Source organism: Syngnathus floridae, chromosome 3, assembly GCF_059516105.1.
Source record: "Syngnathus floridae isolate MCC-2025c chromosome 3, RoL_Sflo_1.0, whole genome shotgun sequence".
Lineage (NCBI taxonomy): Eukaryota > Metazoa > Chordata > Actinopteri > Syngnathiformes > Syngnathidae > Syngnathus > Syngnathus floridae.
The window spans coordinates 10,706,889-10,720,996 of NC_142415.1; the positions used below are offsets into that span (position 1 = coordinate 10,706,889).

Here is a 14,108-nt window from a genome sequence, read left to right on the forward strand (position 1 = left end):
TTATTATTATTATTATTATTATTATTTGTAGTAGTAGTAGTAGTAGTAGTAGTAGTAGTAGTACTCATCGTAGTAACCTACAGTAGTAGTAGTGAGTAACCCACAATGGAAATTAAATACAGTGTCATGCTGTTCCATCACTATTAGCAAAATTCCTGGTGACACAACACTAAATTAACTCTGGGTATTTAATCTTCCTCAAAAATGTTTATTATCTACTTCAGTGTTTTTTTTACACAAAATTTTCTTCTGCCTCTGTTACAAATGCTAAAAATGGTCAACTTTACAATGTGGACATGAAATTGAGTGTGGTGTCAATTTTAGCCAGAAGAGGTCACTACTGACATGCAAGATGACAAAGAGCTTTCTTACCAAATGGCGTAGTACTGCTCAATATTGTACTTTAATTTAAAGATAATACAATTGCAATTAAATTCATGTTCATTTAGCACACACATAATCTAACTCCAAACACTTGTTAATGTGCAAGGTGTTCATAATCTAATGACCAGTAAAATAATTTTATCTTTAATCTTAAGAATGTAAGGACTCGGATATAATGAACACATAGAATAAATCAATCATAAGATTTCAAACAACAACCAGGGGAAATTAGATTGCCACCAAAGAAACTAAATTTGTATGTGTATATATATATGTATGTCAATATTCCCCCCCCCCCCTCAAAAAATTGTGGGTATGTTTTTGTTCCTTGGCTGATCATTGATCTGAACCATCACATAAAATGTTCCTAATCAGAGACGCAATGAAAGGATCACGATGGGACTCATTACATTTTGAGTTTGTATGAGCATTCAGCTGTGAAAGAGTGACTCTGTAAGGTAAAGCAATAGCAGCGTAAAAGACCTTGACTTTAATGGTCCTTGTAAATGTTAAAGGAAGACTTCTTATCTGAGCAAAAGAGACAATGAAGCCAGACGGGATGGCGGTTCCAAATAAAGGGAACTGGTCAATGAATTGTAGAATTAAAAGAGACTCTTCCCAACCTGTTAAAAAAAAAAAAAAAAAAAAAGGATACTGTCATTGTTCTTTGTGAGGTGAAGTCTACAGAGATTTAGGAGTATGGAATTCAAAGGTAACGGCATTAAACTTTAACGCCAAATATATAGAACGCCACAGTGGGAGTAAAATCCCTTACATTTATTTTTATGACACCTCGTCATTAGTGGAACTGAGATCCTGAAAACGACAAGCTTGGTTAGGTCATTTTCCTTGACAGTGATATGAATGAGATGAGAAGGCAATTTCTCAGGGACTTCTAAATACTGCATATAAAATGACAGAACTGCATTCAACATCATTTTGTTACTCAAGACATAAATACAATCCTTTTCAGCACAGAGAGTGAGTAAATTTACTACTTATAGTATATTTCCACAACCCAAACCATAATATTAAATCTAAACCTTCTGCCACATGTAAATAACCTGGATATAGAAAGTCTACACACCTTAACATTTTTCATCACTGATGTGCCCAACGACATATACAACTCAAATGAAAAAGGAATACATATTTTAGTGATGAAGTAGAAATAACCTATGATATAATGCGGTTGCATAAGTGTGCACACCTTATCCCATGTATTCATGGTTAACCATTTGATAGTGTACTAGTCTGTCATTTTATTTATTTATTGATAAAATTATTTGGCTCAAAGTTTGAGCAAACACTGCTAGAGAACAACAGATTGTATCTTCTTAACACGAGGGGGCAGCAGAGAATAGGAAATACATTAATGGTGGGATTTTAGAAAAAACGTTTCTTTCAACAGACGCTTGGAGAACACCCCCAAAAGATTTGAGCACTTAAGCACACTGTTATGTGTGTATATGAACTCAACGAGTTTTATGTCTTCTGCATGTGCATTAAAGATACTGTCTTTAATGAATGGTTTCTGCCACTGATGAAAATTTGACTGCTCTACACCAAAGTGCTCTCTAGTCATCAACACAACACAGATAAGATCACAACTGGACACTTGTACAGTACTTTGGTAAGAACGAATTGCCCTTAGAGGGCCATTTGTTTCTGTGATTAGATTGTGCCTCCTTCCATTATCACCTCATAAACCCTTCCCGCCCTTGCCAGTCACCTCTGCTCCTCTTCTTCCAGCTTTCTCCGGGTCCTGCATTTAAAAAAAAAATCCTAATCAGGCCCTCACATCAGCCTCTTGTCATTTCAGGTTGTGCATCTTCCCTGCTTCTTATCACCATTACAGAATGTGGCTGGACCAGGCCTGTAAGAATGAGCAATGAGGCAAGCTGAGAGCGTGCAGTGGCTCAGGCCAACACCGTAGCCATTACGGGGCTAAAGCACTACCAGCGTGTTTGATGAGGGGGAACAACTGAGACTTGCCCTAGGATACCCCATTACACTCCCCTTCTTTGTCTTTCTGTCTGCAGCCATACTCACATACACACGCACACATATTCCTTATCAGTCTTAGTTGTTTTAACTGCTATTTAAAACCCATGTCTGTCATCTTGTCTTAAAGGATAACCTGGAAGCAGGAGTCTTGACTTCTTTCAACAAGCAATGCTTTACTTTTGTCATTGTCAAACAAAAGTACGTAAGTGATAAAATAGCCTAAAGTAAGTATTAAGGTGTACCCACATTCCCACATTTAGGTCTTGATAAAAGGAGCAATATGTGTCTTGTTAGAATCGCAAAATAATGGATGGGATTGTAAATAAAAAAAATAAAAACAATGTATTAGGTACTAGCTATCCACAAAGTAGGACAGAATAACTTCCAATAGTAATGGCCTGCTATGCTAGAAAACAAAGCACTGTCAGAATCACTCAATGGTCCTTTTTTCCCCATGCAAAATTGGTTTCAATAGTACAGTAAAGTGAACTCTGCTTTTATTTTAGTAGCCTATCCTTGTAAAACTTCACGTACTTGCTGTTTTTGTGCTCAGGTAAAAAAAAAAAATAGTACTGTTTTCTCACCTAATTTGATTTTACATTACCCATCTTTAGATATTCATCAAATTTCAAATGCCTGTTGCTTACGTAAATGTGCCATAGCAGATCAGATTTTGAGCTTGTGAGGGGTGGGCTGGACAGTAGGCATATGATCAGCATGAGTATTTTTTTCCTTTGAGCTACCGCATTCTTTCTTGACGCGCATCACTTAGAAAAAAACAACTGTATATATTTTGTAGACTGAGGGACTGTGAATTTGATTCAGTTGAAGATGTATTGTGTTTGCCAGGCCTCTATCAAAAATATGGCTACTCAGCCATAAAGCCAATTATAATTGTATCAGACTTGACACAAGCCATCAGACTCTGTGGCCAGGGGAAAAATACTTGTTGCAAGTGGATGTTGAAACTGAGAAACTGTAAAATATAGTCACTGAGCTGATATGAAATGAAGGAAAGAAAAGGGAGCTATTATAGACAGCACTGTGAAATCATAATGTATTAGATAGCAATAACACAGAGCGCCAGGCTGTGAATTGCAGCCACTGCTTAGAAAATTCAATAATTATTTTCATCTCTGCATTGCAAGTCCAAAAATACAAACTGAATTGAACCACATTCAACTATGCCACGTCTCTCCACAGGACAGGAACAAATTACCCAGTTCAATACATTGGACAGCTTTTATGTCTCCTGAGATGAGGTTCTCAACATGATACTCCTACATCAGTCATCTTAACGGTGCTTGACATGTTGAAAGGACGAGATCTGTGTGAACATAGCAACAAAAATAGCCAATCAAGCAGAAAAATGTGCTTTGTAGGTGCTGTTGATCATCACAGGATGGCTTTATTGATTTACTGTTGGAACTGTATGTCCGTATGTGATGTTCTCCATGAGAGCGGCAGTGTTGGAGGAGCTTCACTTTTGACTCTTTGTTCGAAAGCAAATATAATTACCCTGGCCACCATCAAATTTTAACTAGAGATGGCTTTGTATATGTCCCTAAATGTGTACATTATGTTTTTGTGATATTTTCCATTTTTAAGTTTAACAATTAAAAGCTTGCACAATCGGAATTCGACTGAGTTACATCTTATCAGTGTTTATTTTGTTTCGTTTTTTGAGCCTGATCCTAACCTTCAATTCTGAAATTCCACTTAAAATTTAAATACAAATCATTCTTAGAGATTGAATGCTAACATATTGTACAGTGCTTAAACTGTATAAAAATCCACTGGACCATATTTTAAAATAAAGTTCAGAATATACATACAGTATACAGAACTTATGTCAAGAAGCTTCATTTTAAAATATTTGATTATATTTCATCTTTTCAATATGGCATGGGGGGCGTTATTTAACATTTTCTTTCGCAAATCATTAGAGAGAGTGTGTGGTGTTCTACACTTTGGAAACTGCTCTAGCCCAAACGTCAGCTGAGGGAGACTCCAGCTCACCCTTGAGACTTCTGAGGATAAGCTGTATAAAAAATACTTAGATGCACTTTTATCGTCTCTACCTTCCTTCCATTTCAATAGCCCACGCTGAGAATGACCAGAAAGAATCATGACCATTGTATAGTCAGAGAGAATTCAAAGCTGAAGGCTCTGATAGAGACGGTATGTCGACACAGTTCTGAATAAAATACTTGGAATTTAAAAAGCTATTCAAAGAATCCTTATTTAAAGAATATTTGTTTCATAAGGCTGACAGCTCAAGGTAAGATGTGCACAACTGAACTAAGACGGGCACAATTGAACTGTGTGTTAATGAGTACACGAGTTAGAATTTCATTGCATGGTAGTCAAATAATTATTGCTGTCGTTTGATTCCTGGCCAGTTCCCCAATACCTAGTCATTATGACTCCCAAGCCTTTTCGATTTTAAAGTTGTATAGTTGAGTACAATTTTCATTTCTATTTAATACTTAAGTTGCTTTTTGTGGCTAGAACAATTTGTGACAAAACACAAAGGTTGGATTTATAAATTCTTAAAGTCACCTGTGTTTGTGTTGGTAAGTTAACCTCCTGTGAATTGCAAACAACCTGCCAGCTGCTCCAAATTGTCAGCCTGCTTTTTCAAAATGAAGAATGTACACCAGTGAAGATGTCCAATGGAAAAAAAATCTGCAACCCCAAAGCTACTCCCAAAAGGGAATTGCCGTTCTACAATCAGATTATTGAGGTTATAATTCATTTATTCACCAAAGGAAAATATTTTTGCACTTTTTGAAACAAGTGACTGACGGATTTCAATCATCTTGTAGCCTCAAGTAGGACAATGTAATTTCAAATTGAACTGCGCCTATAATGTTCTAAATATAAACAATATGAAATATGATGCACGATAACCAGAGCCAGTCCTAGCTTGAATGGCTGTGCGAGACCCCCTTCATACGTAGCAGGGAGGTAAATGCCACCAAAGATAGAAGTGGCCTTGAAAGTTATAACACGGCTCCAAATGACCTAATAACTGAAAAAAAAAATCCTGCAAAAACAGCATCAAGTGCTATAAGTGGCCAGATATGGTTGAGTGGCGATCATATTGCTGCCAGCTAAAGGCATCAATAAATGTTGGAGATCCCACATGTATTGTTCTGTCTGTTCCGTCCACTGAATGTGATCATCCAAAGTTGAGGCGAAGGCAATTTGTTTTGTCTATGATAGATTTGCATAACTCTGACTTGTTTCTTCAATCAGGAAAAGCAATTTTTCTAGCATCGTTCATACACTACACGAATCCATAGTGTTTTACAGAGGCAAAGAAATAAAAGAAATAATGATTTGAATTACAAGATGAAAGTCAAGGTGAAATCCCAACATTATCTATCCATCCCATCCATTTTCTGTACCGCTTCTCGCCATGGGGGTCACGGGCGTGCTGGGGCCTATCCCAGCAATCATCCGGCAGTAGGCGGGGAACACCCTGAACTGGTTGCCAGCCAATCGCAGGGCACACAGAGACGAACAACCATCTGCACTCACACTCACACCTACGGGCCATTTGGAGAGCTGAATCATGCATGTTTTTGGGATGTGGGAGGAAACTGGAGTGCCCAGAAAACAACCCTAGCACGCACGGGGAGAACATGCAAACTCCACACAGGGAGGGCTGGAGGTGGAATCGAACTCACACCCTCTATATGTGTGTGTGTGTGTGAATATATATACAAAAACACCTTAGTGCAATTTTTCACAAGAGTTTTCATTATATTTAATTCAAACTATCTTTAAAGCTTCATTAGTCCCTCCAACAGATCTTTTTTCCCCTGACCCTCCTTCCTCTGCTAATGAAAGCCACATTCAGCAAAGTAATCTCAAGTATATAATCAGACATTAAAGTGCAAAACAGCAGAAAAGTGTGTGAGCCAGATCATCTCTCACTTTAAAATTAGGTTGCGGAATCAGTGAAAACAAATGTTCTCTGCATAAGATAAATGATGGAAAAGTTTTTCATCTAGTAAAATCATCAAAATATGAAACATCACAAAATGTATGATTTTCTTTTCCACGGATTTATAATGGCAAAGCACTCTGTCAAGTTAACCAAGTCTGCGATGATGGCTGTAGTTGTCTCCCCATAATATTATGTAAATATTTAGGGGGAAAAAACTTGCTAGAAATCTCTTTGTTGGATCTTCAGGAGTTTAACTGAGTACTTGATTGTAACCAGTCAAGCAAGAATGACATGTATGAGGACATGCAGACAAAGGAAGCGACTACATCATTTTTAGCCTCCATAAAGAGAACTCATCCATCTAAAACATTGATGTATTCTACTGTATAGCCCATTTCACACAGCTGAGGTCAGGCCCATTTTACACATACAAAGCTGGTCGCTTTTGTGCCACCATGTTGACTATTGTGGGTTTATTTACTTTATTTGGAACACATTGGAATACAGTGCTCTTCCAAAGACACAGGTGGAGTTTTGTGTGCTTTTGTGTGAGACATCAATTGGTCCGTAATGGAACGCTATTAGGGCCCTCATTTTGAGTCATAAATAACAGATGTCATGGCGTTAGCAGCAGACTCAATTATTCATCACCCTGAATGTCTTGAAAATGGGCCTGACGAGGCAGAGGTTTAATTTTAGCTGGCTATAATTTGTACTGTAAATGGGAGGTTTCCAAACAGCCAAACCTCATTAGGAAGCACCAGCATGACTCACTGTGAAAAGAGAGAGCTGCGCACGGAGGGAAATAAAGTGCTGCTGTGTTTTAATTTTACTGTCGGAGGCTACCTGCTGCTACGGCGTGACAATCAATGGTGCCCTTTGAGAGCAAAATATTATTTTCATTTTCACATTTGCTTTCCACAACAGAGAGGAGCTGATCACACAATTTGAAGTACAGGGACCCTGTAGTAATAACACAATATACTGTAACTGATAGATGAATAATTAATGTCACATTTCCCAGAGCAACTTTGCATTGTTTATGAATGTGATGGAGTTTGACTATGATTCAAACCGCAACTCATCACATCATTTTGGTGAAGTGTTAAAATCAGAATTGGATTTTATTCAGGATTTTATGGCCAGTAATTATTTATTGTAAATTATGCATGGATGGATGGATGGATGGATGGATGGATGGATGGATGGATGGATGGATGGATGGATGGATGGATGGATGGATGGATGGATGGATGGACGAACGGATGGACGGACAGACAAACAGATGGACGGACTGACGGGTGCATCCATGGATAGATGCATGGATGGATGGAACTGTTCTAAATTGTAAAAATTATGCAAACCATCTCTTCTTATCTCTTCTTTAAAACATTTTGTACTCATTTGTCATTACCCCCAAAGCATGCAAACATACATTATGTTAAGTTTATATTAAGATTACAGTTTGTCTTAAAGTTTCAAATGTTGATGACCCTGGTGACTCACTGGAGGATAAGAGTGATCTAATGCTCTCAAGGCTCTGCCCTGTTGGAAATGAGAAAAACTGATACATTTCATATTCCCCAGTGGTGCGTGCCACCACACTCATTTCCATTGTGCTCACACATGTGTGAAATTAAAGCTATCAGGACCATTTGACTGAGAATGCTATTACTCCAATAAAACATTTCAAAGGAGGAAGTATCGCTGAGAACACATTTTCTTGCTTTGGTGGCCTGCAAGTCACGAGGGTAATAGCAATGACACGATGCATCCACTTGGACGACAGGTGGTGTCAACAGATAGAAATGGAGGGGGGGTCAACACAAGTGTGTGTTTTGTGTGCATGTGTGCCTACGTACACAAGCTTGAATCTATCTATGTGTATCCATATTCATTAGACGGGCAAAGAAAAAGCCAATAACGATTGTGTCACTTGAGATTAAGGAGAATGACCTTCAGATGACTTCAAATGGAGGATGGAAAGGGCGGAAATGTGAAAGAAAGTCAGAAACGTCTTTAGTAGACGGTAACAAGTCATTTCCATCCAATGTGTTTCTATCTCCAGGTATCCCTGCTTTGCATTTGGACAGGTGCACTCCAAGCTGTTATTTTGGCACCTGAAGAACATGCTGAGCAATAGCTGGAGGTCCTGACAAATATTGTGATACACACATTTTGTATCAAAGGAAAATGAAACAAAAGGGAAACTATCCACAGTGTTGTGCATAGGTGAACTTATAACAGCTGCTATGCAAGGGTTATCCGTGAGCTAATTCGACATCGTACTGTAATGGACGTTATTTCACAACATAGTATGCAACATTATAAAAATGCAGGGCATATTGGTCAGAAGATCAGATGTGGGTGGGCTGAAGAGTTGAAACTGGTCACAATTTTTGTGCAGTGAAGTGGAAGTCAATTGTTCTATTCTTTGAAAATGTTGGTGGCATCTTAACAGTCAGGGCGGGCAGCCCACTCACAGAAAATGGTGTGTTGCATCAGGAATAACATCTCATGTGAAAACTGAGCCAAAAGCAACATTTTGCGAGTGATTTGCTGTGGCAACCCCGGGAAGTTGTGTTTGCTTTTACTTAGAAAATATTACGAATAAAAAATGGGATAGCGATTTCACCCAATTTGGTTTCCTTTTGACGTTTTAAGTATGTTGATTATCTCTATACACTGCTGCTTTGAGTTAATTGCTTTGATTTGCAAGTAAAATTTCAAGATAGTGGTGGTAGTGAGATCAACTTTACAAAATGCACGGGTCTTCACAAATGAGGCTTGAACATGGTTCAAGTGACACCATTCAGTTTTTATTTTTGGCCCCGATGTCATTTTATTATTGCTTTAAGTGTCCAGTATTGTAATTGTAAATATTGAATTACTTCACAGTCAAAAAATAGAAAGAGTCCTTGCACATGCAGTAGAAATCCAATCGTAATGATTTCAAAAGGAACGTCTTTTTTTTTTTTTGTGTGCCTCAAACAGACAACGGAATAGAAGGGAAAAAGCAAATCTGGTCCACTGACATAATCATATAATGAATAATATAGGAGGATTATGACCGTGACCTTTAGCATTGCCATATAATTGAGAGCTTAGTGATTTCCATCTCCACAATATATGTGGCAGAGAGTGATAGAGGAAAGTCGGACGAAGAGAGCTTACCAAAAGAAAGGTGTAGATCAAAGAAACAAGGTGCAGTGAAGATGAGGAGAGAATTGAAGAGGCAAAGGTGTGCAAGGAAGAAGATCCCACTGTGTTCCTCATCCCGCAGGCCCTGACATTATCGGTGGGGACAGACAACCACGAGGGCGTCTCAGTGACAGCAAAGCGTGGAGGAAAAAGGTAGAATAAAGATGAATAAAATGTACCATCTGACAGTCATCACACCTAACATTTACCTGCTTTTCATGTGTGTCGGCTTCACATAAGGTGTTCGGAACAGGCCACTCGACCTCGATTTGCAGCAAGCGGTGATGCTTAAGCTTGAAAACCACACGCACGGTTATCGTTAAAATATAAGTTGTGTTTATTTAATACTATGACAAATAACTCGGTTAAACATGAAGTAGTTAAAGATATAAAATAATACTCAAACTGAATACAGTTACTATATACATATCTATATAATTTTGAGATTTTAATCACACTTTAAGGACCTATTTGGGTTTATTGACGACATATAAATTCTGAGTAGAAAAAGTATTACAAACCTTACAAGACTTTCCCCTTTAGTCAAGCTGTATAGGAGAGTTTGGCCTTATATTGCTAAAGAGGATATTTATTCCACACTGATCTGCCTGCTGTGACACTGTGTCATGGGATTATGAATACATTTATTTAAAAAATTGTAATCTGTAGATGTCAGGATATATTCTGGAGGCAGAACACAAATGACTATTACTGACTTGAATTAAAATGATGGAAAAAAAAAACATGAGTTTGGAGTTATTGTTGCTCGATATACCCCATAAAGTTGAGGTACTTTTCAATTACCGTAAAATAAATTTATAAATGAAACCTTCATAACAACTAGTTATAGCCTACAGAGATTACAAGACTGCCTTCTGCCTGGCTCAAAAAAATTGTACTCTGTTTACAAGTGTACCATCTGAGAACGCAATGCCTTTTGACGCGACATCAACTACTCCTTAGAATGCACGATAAACAAGTCATGTACAAACAACAGCCAAAATTTGCTTTTAATGTCAACAGTGTCCCATTCATTTTATAAAATAGGATTGTTGGAATGAAATTTTACTACCTTCGCAAGCTTGATGAACTACCTCCCAGCTAGCCAAAGATGCTCTCCCTTCACGATCTAAATTGCTCATGTGGAAAACCAGTCTGCTTTCCCTCAAGTGCAAGTGTCGATTATAGCAAATTGCATCATTACAAAACCAGCGCTGACAGAAAGTTATTACAATTAATGAGAAAGTGCCTCATTAAACTTGGCCATGACATAGCCAGCATGCTGACCCCAAATCAAACCAATCGCACAGCCCTCTATTGTAAACAGCGGTGGTCCGTCCCTCAAGTCAGTTAGCACAGGTCTGCAAAATCAGCATTATTGGGGGCTTACCAGAGCAAAGATTATTTCATCATCATTAAAACTCAGCCAACCAAAACTTTATCACACACCAGGCAATTAGCCTACACGACAAACTGGTCATGGATACGCATTTCCCATAAGGGATCTGCACCACAGGCTTGTTATCAATCTCTACTGTCAGAGGGACAAATGACTCCTCGCAAGAACTGCATCTGCCACATTCAATCCACACACACAAATGAACGCTTGTGTAAAAGATGATCAAAAAAGGAATAAATCTGACACCTATGTCTACGGGGCATGCAGAGCTCGTCTCTTTACATTGGTGCTTCTCAATTATTTTCTGTTATTTGTCCCCAGGAAGAAGAAATATTTCACATCCCACCCAAACTCTCCTCAATACTATAAAACGTAACTTTTATCTATAAAATAATAATAAGTACACCTCTGCAAAAGATTGTTTCCTAAATAACTTGTTCCGTGGGGTCACACACACACCAGCTTTGTGTACAGTTTGCATGTTCTCCCCGTGCCTGTTTGAGCTTCCTCCGGGTACTCCGGTTTCCACCCACATTCCCAAAAACATGCATGGTAGGCTGACTGACCACTCCAAATTTGTTCGTGGGTGTGATTGTGAGTGTGAATGGTTGTTTATCCGGCCTAAGGCTGGTGGGATAGGCTCCGGCATGCACATTTTAGTTTCGTGTTTACTTTGGAGCACTCTGAAAATGACATAACTTATGTTATCGTGTCGCATCTGGCTGTGCCTTCTGTAAGCTTGACTCAAGTGTAGCTTCGCACAGGGAACTTATGATTGCATGAATACAACCCTTTCAATAATGCATGGCATATTGAGTCAAAACCAATCATGAGCAGAGCTTTCAGGAACAGCAAAGTCAAGCCAGCCATGCTGTGCTGAGTGAAATAATGACTACAAAAGAACATGTAATATTGAAGACACAAGCATGCGTGTCATCGATTTAATATTTCACCCAAATACTAAATGTTTTAACAACTTTAGTTAGGTGCATGTGTTCGTATGATTTCATCTTGAATCCATTGATTCGCTTCATTGACCCCCTGACACATGATTGGTTAAAGATGGTGGGCTGATGGTTGTTATATGTAATCCCCCTCCAATCAGCAGCTTTTGGGTCTCCATGGTCACACAAACCTTACCATTTGTGGTAAGACTTCATTGCTCTTTCGCTGATCCACAAGCCTTGCCCATTACTTATAATTTGGACTATTAGTCAGGGAGTACCATCTGGGTCCTCTAATTATCCTCTTATGTTCTCTCGCTTCTCCTTGCCTTGCATTTCCTATCATTTTTTTCTCCGACCACCCTTCCTCCTCATTTTCCCACAAACACAGTGTTACCCAGCAGAGGTGTTCTGAGGAGAGATAAACACAGGGGCTGTTGAAGAGAGACAAACATTTTTAATTAGGAGATATCAAACTGGAGAAATTTGAAATAACCTTAGTCATATTTTTTTAATGATTTCACTCATTTCCCCTGACTGTTTGAACACAAATTTGGGATGCAATGCTTGGCCACAACCTTCTCAGACTACAGTATTGATCATTTGTTTTACGACCGATAATCAGGTCTCCCTCCACCAGCCAACAACAGGGGCAGCGATGTGACTGGTGCTGGGTTATGGTCGAGGGCGGGTTCCTCAGTGACCCCTAGTTTGACATCAAGAATATTTAAAATTAGACTTTGCAGCATAAGGATGAAAACCATTTAAATTGAATGCATAAATTATAAAAATATCTCAATTCCACTAGATTTCAAAGCCACCACCATGATTGATGGGAATCTACAAAAAAAATTGTAGGTTGATGGTAGGCTATACTAAATGAATGATTTTTACTTAAAGGCGGCTTGCATTCTCTCTGAAGGCCAAATTGTTTGCTTTGTTTTCAGGAAGCTACGCTGTTGGCTACCTGGGATAGAACCTGATACGAATATTTTTTTTTAAACACATTTTTTTTTTTTAAACCATTTCATTTTTTTAAAAAATATCTCCAATTCCAGCAGGGACGTTTCAGCATGCTGCTGGAACTGCTCTTTGACTAAATCACAGGTTAACCACTGACAGCTTGTCATACTTGACACACGCACGCACGCACGCACGCACGCACGCACGCACGCACGCACGCACGCACGCACGCACGCACACACACACACACACACAGCACACACAGCACACACACACAGCACACAACAGAGAACCTCCTGTCCTGGGTTAAAATGTTCTATAAGTCTCAAAAGCAGAGATTTGGTTTCTCCTCTTAAGTAGCCAAGGAGACTATCAGTAAAAATTTATGGCACCCTCCTTAGCGTGCACAGACCCACACACTTAATTCCTTAGATTTAATTAGCTTTCTTAAAAACAAACAAAAAAAAAAATCTTTATAAAATCTTAGTATCCACTGTTTGGCACTGCCAAATGGAGAAAAAAACCTTTGCATAAATAAACACAAGTAAATAAACTAATAAATAAATGACATAAATGTTTAAAATGAAAACAGTTCTTAAAGAATAAATAGTGAATCAAATGTAATACTAATTTAATACTAATTTAATCAAGTTTAATACAGCTGAACTATACTTGAGCAGTAATTCTTTTGCATTCCAGAGTACCACACTTTGATAATAACATTGTTTTTTCTGTGATCAATTTTGTCAGTCAATTGTCCAAAAGCCTCTGATAATGCGCTCAAAATGTGAAATGTGTCAAATCAATGGACACAAACCAGAGAGTAACTACTGATTCTTTCAGTCCAAAAATGTTTTTTTTTTTTTTTAGTTTTGTTTTGTTTAGTGTTTCGGGTATTGTGTCATCGTCCAAGTAAATGGGATTTCTTTTCTCAAAGGTCACCTCAAGTGTTTATCTGTGCCCACTATGAATAGCTCATGTTCACAAGGGAAATCTGTCATGCGTGAATGTCCCCTGTCATAATACACAACATATAGCACTGCACTTTTCTTTTTCTGTGTTGTTGCTTGTGACAGTTCATGTCAGAGCTGCTGCCATTGCACAAGTGAGTCTTTTAATGTTTCACTGGACCAGACCAACAGTTTGAACAATGAACAATGACAGCATGACAGCCATTTGCAACCTCATCATTCTTTTTCCCCCTACAGGTAAAAGTAATTCCTAGCCTGATTCCTGTCTGCCGACATATCCA

At 38.4% G+C, this 14,108-nt stretch overlaps 1 long non-coding RNA gene across 2 annotated transcripts in view; it reads right to left on the minus strand.

Annotated features, from left to right (window-relative positions):
* Positions 1-381: 381 nt before the first annotated feature.
* LOC148400486 (uncharacterized) overlaps positions 382-14,108 on the minus strand; it is a 205,558-nt gene continuing 191,831 nt past the window's right edge. For both annotated transcript variants that reach the window (XR_015857519.1, XR_015857518.1), the window contains one exon: positions 382-1,007. This is a non-coding gene — a long non-coding RNA (uncharacterized LOC148400486). The remainder of the gene's footprint in view (positions 1,008-14,108) is intronic.